Source organism: Protopterus annectens, chromosome 9.part0 (genome assembly GCF_019279795.1).
Source record: "Protopterus annectens isolate FY-2018-M chromosome 9.part0, PAN1.0, whole genome shotgun sequence".
In the NCBI taxonomy this organism is placed as follows: domain Eukaryota; kingdom Metazoa; phylum Chordata; order Ceratodontiformes; family Protopteridae; genus Protopterus; species Protopterus annectens.
In genome coordinates, this window is record NC_056743.1 from 385,337,029 (window position 1) to 385,351,856 (window position 14,828).

At 43.1% G+C, this 14,828-nt stretch overlaps 1 protein-coding gene across 1 annotated transcript in view; it reads left to right on the top strand.

Moving 5' to 3' along the window:
* The window catches only part of PEBP4 (phosphatidylethanolamine binding protein 4), a 349,888-nt gene that overhangs the window by 143,886 nt on the left and 191,174 nt on the right, over positions 1-14,828 (top strand). The window lies entirely within an intron of this gene.

The following is a 14,828-nucleotide window of genomic DNA, read 5'->3' on the forward strand; positions in this document are numbered from 1 at the left end:
GAATGTCAGTTTGTCTTTGCAGAAAAAGGAACAGCTCTATGGATCTGTGGATTTGTTTTTCCTATAGAAACATTTGGTGGTTCATGATGAGTTTATCTTATAAGCACAGAGCAGTTATTGGCTGAGTACGAATCAAGCTGAAAATCCACATAGAAGGTCTGTGAATTGTGCACGAGCGAAATTATGCAATTGAGTCCTGCTAGCTAATAAGTAGCTAATAAGTGATTCAGTTCTCTCTCTGGAATTCTGAAATGAAATTCAAAAATAAATTCCAAAAAGATTAACAAGTTGATTTCAGAATAACATTGTAATTGTGTATTTTAAGAATATTGTGAATGTGTTCATCCAATAAAGTAGACTGTATAGTTGAGTGCTTCCTGTAAAGCATTTATGTATATGCCTATTAAAAGCCATACACACATGGTGACACCCAGTCAGTGCCCTTAGACTGTCAGTAACTATATTTACTGCCTCTATTTTTGGATCTGGTGTTATAAACTACATTTAGAAATGACAGCAGTGTCTATCAATTTCCTGTTACTTTTTTATGTTTGACAGCAATCTAATTAGATAAGTGTGATTGACAGCTTTGTTTCTTACCACCCTGTGAACCTCTGTCTGTAGTATGACAATTTTGTTAGCCCTCACGCATATAGAATCTTTGTATACTTCAAAGTTAAGCTTAGTGTGACTTCCAAGTCCTTGTAGCTTTCTTTTTCCTATACTTTCTCATAAATAGCTTGTCCAGTGTGATTCTTTTGCAGTATATTGTTTATTTACATTTATATGAATGCCAGTTATTCTGATGTGGACATTATTTCCTTTGCACGGCTGTGCTACTTGTGAGTCTGTAATTGCATACCTCCCATGACTGACTAAGTGCTGATCAGAATTCTATCCAAATTAAATGATTCACTTTTATAGTGACCCCGGAGGAAATAACATAACAGGTAAGATACCACAACAGCAGCTTTTCAAGGAGAGACCCTTCTAACAATAAAGCTTTTTGTCTTTAATTTTTATAGGCAGTTTTTGTGTTACCTGCTTAGAGAAGTGTTTATTTTTGGAGCACTTTCTGTGGTTTGTATAGAAAACAGTTTAAACCGAATACTGCAAATTCCTAGCATCATTTCACCTTCTTTTATTTTGCCGTTTTACTTTAATCTTTTATTTCCCATTTACTAGCCAATTAAATTCACACTTCATCTATCTGTTAACTTTCCATTGTTGTAGTTTAATTATATATTTTTTTCTTTATGTAAATTCCTTCCAGCTTTACTTTTTGTTATTTAATGCATTTTTAACCGGGTAAATGAACTGGCCTGAGGACCCTTTTCGTCCATGACCCGGGCCAAGACTGCCAAAATAAAATGCATACATTAAAAATATAATAAGTGTGAAATACATTAGTTCAGAATGCAAGTTTGTTTTTAACTTAATATTTAGTGTAAAAGCCATATGCCAATAAAAGTCCCAAACATAATACATAGTGATAACAGTTAGGAGAGTTTGCATGACTGTAGGCATGAGATACATGGGTGCCTCTCATTTGATAGTCAGCACTGTTATCAATAAAAAACAACAGAGAAATAACTTTCTGCAACAGTAGATTTTTCTTTTCCCCTCCATTGTTCTGCAACTTTATAGTAGATATATACACATTACTTCTGAGGTTTGATAAATGTTATTTCACCTTTCTTTAAATTTTCAGCACTCTGTAATACTGCTGTTAATTCATGTGTGTCCAGGTAATCATACCATCACATGGATTATAAAATTAATAAGAAAAAAGTTTTGTTTGTGTGCCAAATGGGTGACTCCAGTCTCTTACCTCATGAGCTCATCTAAAATGTGTTCACTAGAGTATGTTTTAACTTTTCCTGTGTAGCCTATTAAATTTATTGGGTGGTAGTTACACACTGTTCTTTATTACTTCCCTTTGTAAAGATGAGCTGTTCCTATATGAATCTATTCCTTAGGAATACATGATGGCTCTAAGAGTGGTAAGGATGCATTGTATGACGTGCATGCAAATACTTTTTTTCAACAAATACTGATATTTTCACAGCGTTGTTTTGTTATGCAGACTTGAGAATGTCCCACAGTGTTTCGTGTCTATTTCTATTGCCATTGTGCCTTTAACTTCTTCCTGAAGTGTTGCAAGTTTGGGAAAATAAGTGTGATAGTCCTAGTTTTGTCTGCTTATATCTTTAATTGATGAGCTGCGTTACTATCATTTTATATCTCTTCTTTTTTGTTGTATCTGTAAAATATTTTTTCTGCTGTGATGTCTCTTTTAATGACTGTATTTTGTTTCTGGGCTCAGAACATTCCAGAAAGCATTCTGCGATCTCCACGTGCAATCCGTCCAATGTGCGAGTGGATCCTTGTGATACACTACATCTTAATTGCAGTTTGTTATGGCTTGTTGCCTTGTGTATTCCTATGCAGTCTGTACTGATTCGTATGTAACTGATCAGCTGGGCGTAACCTGGAAATCCTCCAGCTTCTTCTGTCCTGAATGTCAGGCTGTAGTAACTAAACGAGCATACCTTCCAGAAATTCAGTACGCGTTGCCACTATTTCTGTCTGCCTCAAGAAATCTTAACAAACAAAAGTGGTGAAATACTGTATAAAACAAAATGCCTCCCTATTAAAATGTGCAGATCAGTTTTATCAACACACTACGTAGAAGTTAACCATTTAAACTCTCCACTAAATACTTGTTAGATTCATTATACCCTGCACTTTACTCAGACTGAACATAACTACTGTTCCAGTAAAATAGATACACAATTGACTATACTAGAGGAAAGTCCTCATCCACTAAGGCATGGTCTACTTTACAAACAGACTCACAACAATGTGAAACAGCAGAAAATTCAAGCTAAGATTTTCCAGGTACTTAAATGTTTGACATCCTCTGTCAGTGTTACACACTACGTATGATTTACACGGTCCCCTTCAGATTATCGACATTTCAAAATGGTGAACTGCTTATAGTCGAGACCATATGATTGACATTTTGAAACGTCAGAGTGTTTGTACTGAGATCCCTGTACAGTCGGGATCAGGTAATTTACCCTTTTCATCAGCATAGTGCAATCTCTGTGTTGGCATGTATAATTAACTGTGTGTGTGTGGGGGGGGGGGGGTGAAGCCCTGCTTGCCAACTGGAAAAACAAAAACAGTTTTTGTTAGTTCTGTAGTTTTTGATGTTCCAGAATGTTGCAGTTCCACATTATGGAGCGTTGATTTGGTAAAGTAGATACACAATTTACATGTTGAGTGTTCTCCCTGTGAAATGTTTTCAAACTCCCTTACTTCCATCTTGCTTCCTGTACTCTCTAATAAACTCCTAAACTTAAGCTATACCCTGCCCTTAGAACTTCAGATTAGCATATACTTATCAAACCACTACTACTTAATTCCTATGCTAAATTGTTACTCTCATTCTGTTTGACATAGCCTCCTAAATAGTTTGTGTTATTGAATGTCTCTGTTGCTATTGTAACATTGTATATGTACAGCTTGGAAATTTTCTCCTCAGGCCTCCACTGAAAAAGGTCTTGAGCTCAGTTGGACACTCCCGGTCAACAAATGTAAAATAAATAAATACTGTTTACATGCTTTCTAACAAGGAGACCAAAGTTTTGCCCCCCACACACACACGCATAAACCAGCTCATGATAAATATGTAGCCATGGATTACTTTTGCAGTAGCTATATGAGCTCTACCCCCTCTAACCAGCTATCTTGAAAAAATTAAGAGCACCTTCCACATGCTTCAGATGTCAGGAGCATGAGCATCAGCATAAATAGCTTTTTGTTGCATAAGAATGCTCCTTTGGGGGGCCGCTTGGAATGGTCTGTCTGCTTTTGTTCTTACAAGACTGGGCAGATTAGTCCCCTGTTGGGAAAAACCTTCCACTAATTATTATTTTATGAAGAAAACTTGTGATGTTCATACTGATCACTAGTGCAGAACCCTAAGCTATATGGCTTATATTCTGCATAGGGTATAGCAGCTTCTATAGTTTCAATGAGAAAAGTGTATGCTTCTGTAACTTTGATTTTTAGAATTCTGAACTTTTAGGCTCATATGTCAATTTATTCCAAATAATTGTGAAAGTATGAGGTATGTTTTGGCTTTGGTTTCCTCTTGTAATGTAAAATCTGCTTTATGTAGTTTAGTTTTCTCTGTTTCTCAGGTCACTACTCATGGTTTGAAGTGTGTTTATGACTACAGATAGGACTTCCAGAGCTGCTGCCATCAAACTACTCTAAAGAGGTTTGCCTGGGTGTGTTTTCAGAACCTCTCAGATGTCAAAAATTTAATTTTGAATTTTCCTTTAGATAGAGATTTGTTTTTTAGATCATCTGCTGCAGAGATTTAAAAAGTGTGATGAGAGAGGTAAGCAGATGCAAGCAATGTCTCAAATTTGTCAGCCCTTCTCTACATTTCCATAAGATTGTCTGCTCCCTTGTCCAATTTGGCACGAAACAAACAGTCTCAACAGAATGCTGCTAAGTAGAAAGGAGAACTAGAAACACCCATACTTATTTGTGCTTTCATAAAATTAATGCAGTCTGTTCCTTCCAGGTTCTCTGGTATAGCTGAAAATCTCAGGTTTTCCCTAAATGCTTTATAGGTTCATAGGTAGGTGCTAGGCTGTCTGCCTGAGGGCATTTATAAGCCTAGCCAGAGTGTCAGCTTTCACTGCCCCATTGATTAATTAACTGAGCCTCTGTCAAGAAGAGCCAATGAAGTGATCCCAGGGGTGTATTTTCTGTTACACATCCACTCGTCAAGGTTTCTCTTGAAGAGCGTTCGTGAGTGGCTCTGCCTAATGTAGTTAGGAATTTTGTTCAAAGCATGGGGAGTCTCTGTGACAGGAATCTATCCCTCCAGCATGTCCTATTTATTGTTGTGATGAGATTTAGCTCACTAGAGTGAGTGGCTCGCGGTGACTTGGACAACCCATCAATTCTGAGTTGGACATGGCTTTGTAAGTCAGGCAGAGGATCACCTTTGAGTAAGCGATATGCGACTTGAGTACAGCTGGAGTTTTTCCAGTCGGGATGCATAGGACATATGTTTGAGGCCAGTAATCCTCTTAGTGAGGTATTTTTGTGGTCTCTCCAGCTGTTGGAAGTGTCTTGTGAGGTACATCTCAAATGGTGCATTGTACTCTATGATGGGTCTAATGAGTGACGAGTAGAGGGGCACTATAACCTCTTTATTTCTAGATGTGAACCCTTTAGTAATTAGATGGGCTACATAGAAGGATTTCCCAACTGCTTTAGCAATATGATTGTCAAAGGAGAGATTACTATCTACCTGGGTCCCCTGATCTCTTATTACCTCTTCTTTATTAAGGGGGCTGCCACCTGTGTGGTAATTCATGGGTGTTTTGTTTTTCCCAAATGGGATGACTATGCATTTTTGGCATTTAGCTTGAGACCATAACTTTGACACCAGGTGTCCGTCTCATTAAGGCCCTTTTGGAGAATGTCCGTGTCAGCTGGAGAGTCAATTATGACTCCCAGTTTGCAGTCATTGGCGAACTTGGTTAGCCATAGTCCTCCTGTGTTTGCCTGCACTTCTGCGAAGTATATGCCGAACAGTAGGGGTCCCAGGACCGAGCCTTGTGGGACACCACTTGTGACTGGTTTAGAGTCGGACCTGGAGCCCGCTATTCTTACCATGTGAGTTCTGTCTGTAAGCCAGTTGGCAACCCATCTCGTGACGTAGGGGTTTATGTTCAGGCTGGTGAGTTTTTCTATAATTCCCGAGTGGGGAATGGTGTTAAAAGCCTTGGTGAGGTCAAGGTAGGCTGTGTGAACTACCTTCCCCTCATCTATGGCCTTGGTGACTGTCTCGAAGAAGTCAACCAGGTTTAGTAGGCATGATCTGCCCTTAACAAAGCCGAACTGGGTTGGGTCAAGTGTTTGGAGGTTCCTAATGTCCTTGTTAATGAGTTCCATGATGATGTGCTCCATAGCCTTGCAGACCAGGCTAGTCAGGCTTACGGGATGATAGTTACCAGGGTCAGTTGTGGCCTCCTTTGTGGAGCGGAATAACCGTTGCTGTGTGCCATTCTATGGGCACATAGCCTGTGGAGAGCCTGAAGTTGAACAGTGTGTTTAGGTGGGGGGTTAGTTCATTCTGTAGTTCATGCAAGATGCAGCCTGGGACACTATCTGGCCCCATTGACGCTGTGCTTTTTTCTTTTGAAAGGGCTGTTTTCACCTGTGCATCTGTGATTTCCGGGACACTACACTTTTCCGGTATTGTTGTGGGCCCTTTTGGGGGTGAGAGGGGGGTGACGTTTGCACTGAATCTATCTGCCAGGATGTTGGCAATATCTGTGGGTTCCGTATATTTTGTGCTATTTTGCACTAGCTCACAGCATATCTGTGAGTTGCCACTTACATTCTTGACATAGCTAAAGAAGGCTTTGTGGTTATCTTTTGAATCCTTGGCTATTTTTCTTTCGAAGTTAGCCTTGGAGGATTTTATGAGGGACCTGATCAGCTTTGTCCTCTAATTCTATTATTTTTTTTTCACATCTCTTCCTGAGCAGTCTCATATTCAGCCAACCTTTTCTTTATTTTGATCTTGATTTTTGCAACTTTATCATCTCATCTGAATATCTGTTTAAAGCTTCTTCCATTTTTCCAGCCGTTTTTTGTTTGTGTTGACATACTGCATCAGTGTTTTGTTTATTTTAACCAGGTCTGTATGCAATTGTTTTGTATCTTCTTGTAGGTTACTGGAAGTTGTGTCTGAAGGTTGTATTGCTTTTTGATAAACAGCTGTAGATCTTTTCCCAGTCAGTGTTTCTTGCTCACGTTTTGTAGCTGATTTTTCCCAGGACTTCTGTATTTTTTTATTCTTGGCATCCAGTTATTGCACTTACTAGCCAGTTACTGAAATTTGCCCATAAACACAAGTCTACTGGCCTTCTCTACTGAGTTTCTGTTTTCACACTGGAAGAGCTAGAAATAAGTTGTTACTCAATGTGCAGCCATCTTGGAAGTTCCATCAGGACAAACCTGTGTAGCAGACAAGCTAAACAGTATCAAGGAAGACCCTCATTGGTTCATAGGTGTGTACTAGGCTAATGGTCCTGGAGCCTTTACAAGCCTGGCCCATAGGATTACCCTGGCATTGTTCCACCCGACCTCAGTTCCCAGTGCCTGTGTGAAGTAGAGCCACTGGAGTTATCCCCGGGGTGAATTTTCTATTTCCCATCCACTCATCAAGATCTCTCTTGAGAAGAGGGCCAGTGAGGTGCTCTACTTGACATGTATGGGAAGTCTGTTCCAGAGCATGGGCAGCTGCTGGGTTATGAACCTGTCCCTCCAGCATGTTTTGTTGGTTGTGATAATGAGGTTGAGGTCTCTGGAGTGTGTGGTGTGGAGAGATTGGGATTTCTTTAGATGTAGCATTGCTAGCAGAGCTGGGTCAGATATTGCTTTGTAAGTCAAGCAGAGATCGCCTCTAAGTAGGTGATGTGAGACAGAGAATAGTTTTGAGTTTGTCCATATAGGTCAAGTGTTTAAGGCCTAGGATCCTCTTTGTGAGGTACTTTTGTGGCCTCTCCTGTTGTTGCAGGTGTCTAGTGAGGTACATGTCAAATGAGTCATTGTACTTGGTTGACCTAATGAGGGAAGAGTAGAGGGAGGCAATGACCTCTTTCTTCCTGGATGCAAAACCCTTAGTAATGAGATGTGCTACATAGAAGGACTTTCTGACCACAGTGGCAATGTGGTGGTCAAAAGAGAGGTTGGTGTCAACCTGTGTTCCCAGATCTCTTATAACGCCTTCTGTGTTCAGTGGATTACCATCGATGTGGTAATTCAAGGGAACTGGGTTTTTTCCAAGGGGGGGGTGACAACACATTTTTTGGCGTCAAGCTTAAGGCCATGGTTCTGACACCAGTCGTTGGTCTCAATGAGGCCTTTCTGTAGGATGTTAACATCACTTGGGGAGTTAGTAATAGCTCCCAACTTGCAACTGTCTAAGAACTTTGTCAGCCAGAGTTCCTTCGTGTTGGCCTGGACTTCAGAGAAGTAGATACCAAACGGGAGAGGACCCAGGTCCGAACCCTGTGGGACTCCACATTCATTCATGAATGGAAACTGAATCGGGGGATCTTTCAAGATTTAATCCATCTGTGGGGGATCTCTTGGGTAGACATTTTTGCCTTCTCTCGAAACAATTGACTGGTAAAATTCTGTTCCAGGACTCCATGGAAGAAGAACTTGGAAGGCAGATGCCTTTTCTTTTCCTTGGACTGGACTCATCCATGTTTCAAATCTTTCAAGATTTAATCCATCTGTGGGGGATCTCTTGGGTAGACATTTTTGCCTTCTCTCGAAACAATTGACTGGTAAAATTCTGTTCCAGGACTCCATGGAAGAAGAACTTGGAAGGCAGATGCCTTTTCTTTTCCTTGGACTGGACTGGAACATTCCTCTATGCTTTTCATCCCTTTCCTCTGTTTTCCAGGGTACTCCTGAAGATTCAGAAGGATTTCCCAAAGATTACTGTGGAGTCTGCCTTCTGGTCCGGGCATCCATGTGTCTCCCTTCTTTTGGAAGTGGTCAGAGGTGATTACCACAAGCTTCCTTACACAAGATCAGGGCTGTTTGATGCATCCTCAACTGACCGCCTGGATGATAGGTTCTTAATACCTCTTGGGCATCTGTTTTCTGAGAACGTGCAACAGACACTAATGAAGGCAAGAAAGCCTGCTACTAGAAAATCAAATGTAAGCAAATAGAAAAGGTTTTCCAGTTGATGGCACTACACCAGTCAGAACTCATTCAGGGCTAATGTTTCTCTAATTTTACATGATTGTGTTGGTTACTATCCTATAACCTGTTTTACTCCTCTGTCAAGGTTTATTTGACTATCATTGCATCATATCTGCCCTTGGATTCCCCTCTTTCAATGCACACACTTTTTTTTTAAATATTTTTGAAAGGAGTACTAAATAAAAAGCCTCGCAGAAAACCGGTTGCTCCTCCTTGGGATCTTAGCTTTGTGTTAAAGTGGCTAAAACTTGCTCCATTTGAACCAGCTAACCTGGCTGACTTGAGGTTTTTAATATGGAAACCGTTTTGCCGATTGCTCTGTCCTCAAGAAGAGTATGTGAATTGCAAGCTCCTGTGGTGTCAAACTTCTCTCGTCTTCAACAGACAGGGTTTCTTTGCGACTTAATCCTTTTGTTAAAAAATCTTTATTAAATTATCATACATCACATAGGTAGCAACACAATGTCAGTTGCAAACCTTATACATTACAAACCGTACTAACACAACTGTAGCTGCAAACTTTATACATCATTTTTAATTTATCCAGTCATTCAGTCAACCGTTACACAGCTCTTTCAAATTCTGCCTTCCTTTAAACCTCGTTCCTCTGCTGCATGTTGCAAATTAATCCTTTTATGCCTAAAGTAGTTTCCAGGTTTACTTAAAGGCAACCTATCCTTCTCCCTGTTTTCTGCCAGAACCCAAAAATGAGGGAAAAAGAAAAATGCATACCATGGATGTCCGCAGACAGCTTTGGTACTATCTTAACAGGACAAAATCTTTCAGAACTTCTGATCAGTTGTTCATTTCTTTTGAAGGTAAGCACCTGTATCAAAGCAGGCTGTTTCTAAATGGTTGGTTCGGACCGTTATGCTTTATTTCCATCACAACATTCCAGGCAGAATCAAGGCTCAGTCTACCAAGGCATTGGTTTTATCCATGGCTTTTTTGAAAGGCTTAAACTCTAGAAATTTTGTAAAAGCAGCAACTCTGTTCTCTGCGCATACTTTTGCAAAGCATTATAAACTTGTTTCCTTGTTCAGGTCTAGCAAAGGCTTTGCTATGACCATTCTCCATGAGTGCCTCGACCCTCCCCTTTCCACCTCCCATGTGTTCTAAGCTATGGTAGTCTACCTATATATCAGTAGTGATCAGTATGAAGAAAGTATGAAGTATGAAAGTATGAAGTAAGTTGTGAAAGTAAATTTACCGTAACAGTAAATGTTCAAATGAGTAGTGCTACAGTAGCTGCTTCTTCCTGCCATCAACTGTATATATTTTTTTGTTTTGTGCTAGGGTGTGGACAGGTAATTCTTTACCTAGCAGTGTCCTCTTAGAGCTTAGCCTACCTTTCTTAGTTGGTATGAAATCTCTGAAGGGCATTGCACCCAAACCTGTCTTTTTCAGTTACCTCAGATTGAGATGACTTCACAGTTTGGGAACATAGAAAGGGTCCTGAACTTTTGGAAGCGGTCTGTTTTATCCTTTGCAGGTATAACCAATGTAGCCAAGACTACTGCAGAAATCATCATTTGAACATCTACTGTTATGGTAAGTTTGCTTACATACCTGTCCTTTTTTTTTCTAACGGACTTGTGTTTTGCTGGATGCTTAATGTTGATGGGACTGTTATTGCACTTCTAAGGGAGTTCTTACTTAAACCTTGTGAACTTTTTCTGATGAAAAGGTTTCATTTTAACTAGAATTGTATTTGGTACTTTATTGTGTGTGTGTCTGGGTATAATACTGAGCTTTTGGGAGACTGCCCCTGGTTTATTTACCTCAGAACCATCTATGCCTTACATTTTACTGACTCCTCTAGACTTCGTTATATGCTTTCAACATCTCCTCTTCCTTTCCTTACATATGGAGCAACTTTTGGTCTCCTCAGTCGTACCTTCCCCTGCCCGCACAAAAGTTATTCAGGGAGTCTTTCTGCCACAGCCACTGGCGGGTGATTCTGCTGAGGCAGTCCGTTGTTCCTCAGACTGCCCATGTTTTTCCCACAGCCTTCTCGGTGTAGCCATTTCAGTCAAAAAGATTGGAAAATGGCCATGTCTTCTGCAGCTGTAGGGTCTGACAGGAGAGAGCCAGTTATGTCAGTGGAAAGGGCAGGTGAAGATTCTTCATGTAGCTTGAATAGGAATGTTGAAGTTGGTAGTCGTATGAATACCAAGGGACAATGCACTTAGAAAGAGGGGACTGGAAAGTTCTCACTGTTTCTGTGCACAAGGGAAATTTACTGTGATTTGCCTAGGAACTTTACTGTGTTTTTCCTTACCATCTGATTCTAAAGTCAAGTAGAGTTCCTTTTCTTTCTGACATGGCATTTCAGTTTTAGTTTTTAGAATTTTCAATTTCCCAAGCTACATACTGACGTTTATATTAAGATGTACCAGTAGTCTGAGTGATTTCTACTTCCACAACTACTGAAGGTAGGTCTTTATTTTCTAACCTCTCTAAAGTGTCTAAATATGTCTTAAAAAGTGTGTGATTATGCAAATACTGTTTTAGGGCTTCTGCTGCAGCTACAGTCTTGCGGATTTGCTGGCTACATAATCAAATGTTTAAAGATGAGCTAAAATCAGAAATTTAGTCCCCCATTTGATACAGAGGTTTTATTTGGGCATTCTGCAGGTCCTCAAGCAATTAGATGAGGTGGGTAAATTAATGCAGGGGGCATCTAGAGTTCGTCATGTCACAGGTTATTCCCTTGCACACTCTCTTCTCCGTTTAAAAGACCAAGCAAAAACGGGGGCTGAATAACAATAAGCAAGCATTTGAAAAGAAATGGCAGGAGGGGAACCAATTCCATCCCCCTCCCTACAAAAACAAGGTGGCTCCCAAAAAAGGGTTAAGCACCAAAAAGTGAATGACTCTACTGGGAACCTGGCTACCTTTTCCCCTTTGATGAAACCTGACTCTGTGCCCCTGTTTGGCATCCGCTAGTTTCAGACAAATTGGTTTTAAACACTATCCAGGGTGGTTACAGTTGGCAATAGATAGAACCCCCCCCCCGCCTTTCAGAGTGATCCCTCCAAGTCAGTTGGATTTGATTCCCCCAAATGCTTTCACACACACTAGAAGCACGAGTCCTAGAACATGTTTGTACTGAACACACAGGAAAGGCTTTTTATTCCATAATGTTTTGAGTCCCAAAAAAAAGAGTACTACCGGTTTTGGATCTCTCCCCTTTCTGTTTTTATAAAGATTCCAAATTTCAACATGTTGACCCTCCAGTCTGTGTTAGCACTGCACCCAGACCACTGTATTATGGTGACCTTTGACCTCGGTGTCAAGTACTATAACTTTACCATAGCACACAGTTTCAAGAGATCCCCAAGAAGATTTTGTGCATCAGGGACACATCATCAGTTCTCTGCATTACCATTTGAGCTGTCTACTGTACCAAGAGTGTTTACAAAATGTCTAGCCCGAGTGATGTCCCACTGCCGACTGCAAGGTTATCCACATTTTCCCTTATTTAGACAACTTGCTTATCTGTGCAGAGTCTTTGCCCAAATGCTAGGAGTCTGTAACAAAGGATCTGAAGTAGGAGAGTTCATTTGTCAGCAACCTGTGGGTATGGATCCGATATCGGATCCGAACCGGCATGGTTTATCCAGCTATGGATCCGAGCTCCTAGCTCCTCCCCTCACCCATAATGCCCTGCTCTCCCTACATGACCTCAGATCTAGTTTGCCGCCTTCATGGTGACAGCCTAGATTTCGAGCTCCATAAGCTAAGTGGTTTTTCAGTACTTTATAAGGGTTATTTCTGTTTGAAAATACTTTAACTGTGTGAAAGTGTTAGGTTCCCTTTCTATATATATTATTTTTGGGTTAAGTTATCGTAATTTTGTGTACCCTCCCCTCTCTGGCGCGTAGCTAGTGTGAGTGTGTGTTTCTTTGGGGCCTTCAGTGTGTGTGTTCTTTTTTTTTTTTTTTTTTTTTTTAAAGAAAAAATAAACTAAGATAGTATGTCTGAGGCCCCAAAGGCAATCTTCTCAAAATGCTCCGAGTGTGGCCATAAGCTATCCCCTGCTGATGGCCACACTCGGTGCGTTCGATGCCTTGGGGTTGAACACCTCACTTCTGGGTGTTCAATCTGTGCAGGGTTCAACCCCAGGGCATTGAAGGAGCAGAGGTCGAAGCTGGTCTTGGCGGGTCTCTTACCCCCGGACTCGGCTTTGGCCCCCGCCCCGTTGGTAGTGACTGCTCCGGCGGTGACTGCCTTGCCTGCTCCCCCTCCTCCTCCCGGGACTCAAACTCCCTCTACGGGTTCGGAGGAGAGGGAAGCCAGGAAGAAGGACCAGAGAGAGAAGCACCACAAGCGGCGGGCAGAGACCTCCGTCTCGGCCCCGCCGGCTAAGCGGGCTTCTCCTCCGGCCTCTCTGGCTGCTGGCTCTCCTCCTCGGCTCCGGTCCCCATGTTTTTCACCGGGGCCTGAGGAGGAGGAGACCCGATCTCCTTCGAGGCTATCGAGGCGGCACTCAAGGCCTACCTCGGTAGCCTCCTCGAGATCTACCTACAGCCTCTCCGATGCTGATCTGGACCGTATGATGCGAAGGTTCATCCAGGCCCAGATGCAGAATGGAGTGCTCCTGCCTCCCCCCCCCCCAGGAGGGAGCTCGACCCCATCTTTCAAGCCCATAGCTCCTTCTCCGACCCACTACCCGGGCTCGGAGCCGGGCAGCTTCGGAGCCGGGGGTGGGTCGGCGCCGACAGTACTGGGTACTTCGGATCCGACCCTGCCCTTGAGTTTGTCGGATCCGACCTCTCGGAGCCTTGGCCCGAGCTTCGGATCCAAGGGACTCAGTGTGCCTTCGGCGCCGTCCGTGTCGGAGCGCACTGGTCCCTCGGATCCGATGGGGCTCGGCACCGATCCACTCCTCTGATCCGAGGGGGAGCCGACTTTCGGATCCTTTGGTCGAGGCTGGCTCCCCCTCTGCTTTTGATGTAGTGGAGAGGGCTCTGTTGAGGGCATCCGGACAATCGGCCCTTGCTTCGGCTCCGTCCCGCACTTCATCTGCTCTGGGTCAGGCTTCCATCACCCGGCCACTGGGACAGCCCGTTTCACTGCCCCAAGCAGTTCCTTTGGAACTGGATACCGCTGGCGAGGGCTCCTCTGACATCCCCCCCCCCGAGGAAGCACCTCGCAAGCACACGTGTAAAAGGAGGCACATAGACTCCCCCGAGTCTTTAACTGAAGACACGGACTTGGAGGAAGGGGAAGACTCCCCAAGATCACCCCCTGAGGATGTCTCCTTTGGAGACATCATGGAAATGTTATGTATAAGAGGTGGGTGGTCTGCCCCAAAGTCTTCCTCGGACAAGTCCGTGTTCTTGGAGGCATTTGAAGCGGGCCCGTCTACCTCTTGGGTGTCCCCTCCTGCCGACCCCCTGGTGGACCTTATTACCACCAGGGCGTGGAAGGAACCGGACACCGTGGAGCTAATCCCCAAGAGGCCGGACAGGATTCTTAGCCCCCCTGCTGACCGTGCCCACTGGAGCAAGGGACCCCCGGTAGATGCCATGTTGTCGGCAGCAGCCACTAAGAGGGAACTCGCTCAGGAGAGTCCCTCAGTCCATCCCCCCCTGCTGACCGTGCCCACTGGAGCAAGGGACCCCCGGTAGATGCCATGTTGTCGGCAGCAGCCACTAAGAGGGAACTCGCTCAGGAGAGTCCCTCAGTCCATCCACCGAGCAAGGAGTCTCGGATGATGGACCGCTTGGGGAAGCGAATGTTTAGTTAAGCGACCTTCTCAGTGAGGGCGCTCAACTATTTGGCACATGTCATTAGGATGCAGCGCGATCTTATCAAAGAATATGCTGCATCCTCCCCAGAGTCCATATCGGAGGAGGACAAACTTTTGCACTCCACCCGTATGGCCACTCTTCATTCCGTGACCAATACCTCTATGCGGTTACTTTCCCATGCTACCGAGGGAGCCGCTAGAGCTGCAGGAGTGGGCCTAGTCACAAGATGCCAGGCCTGGCTCC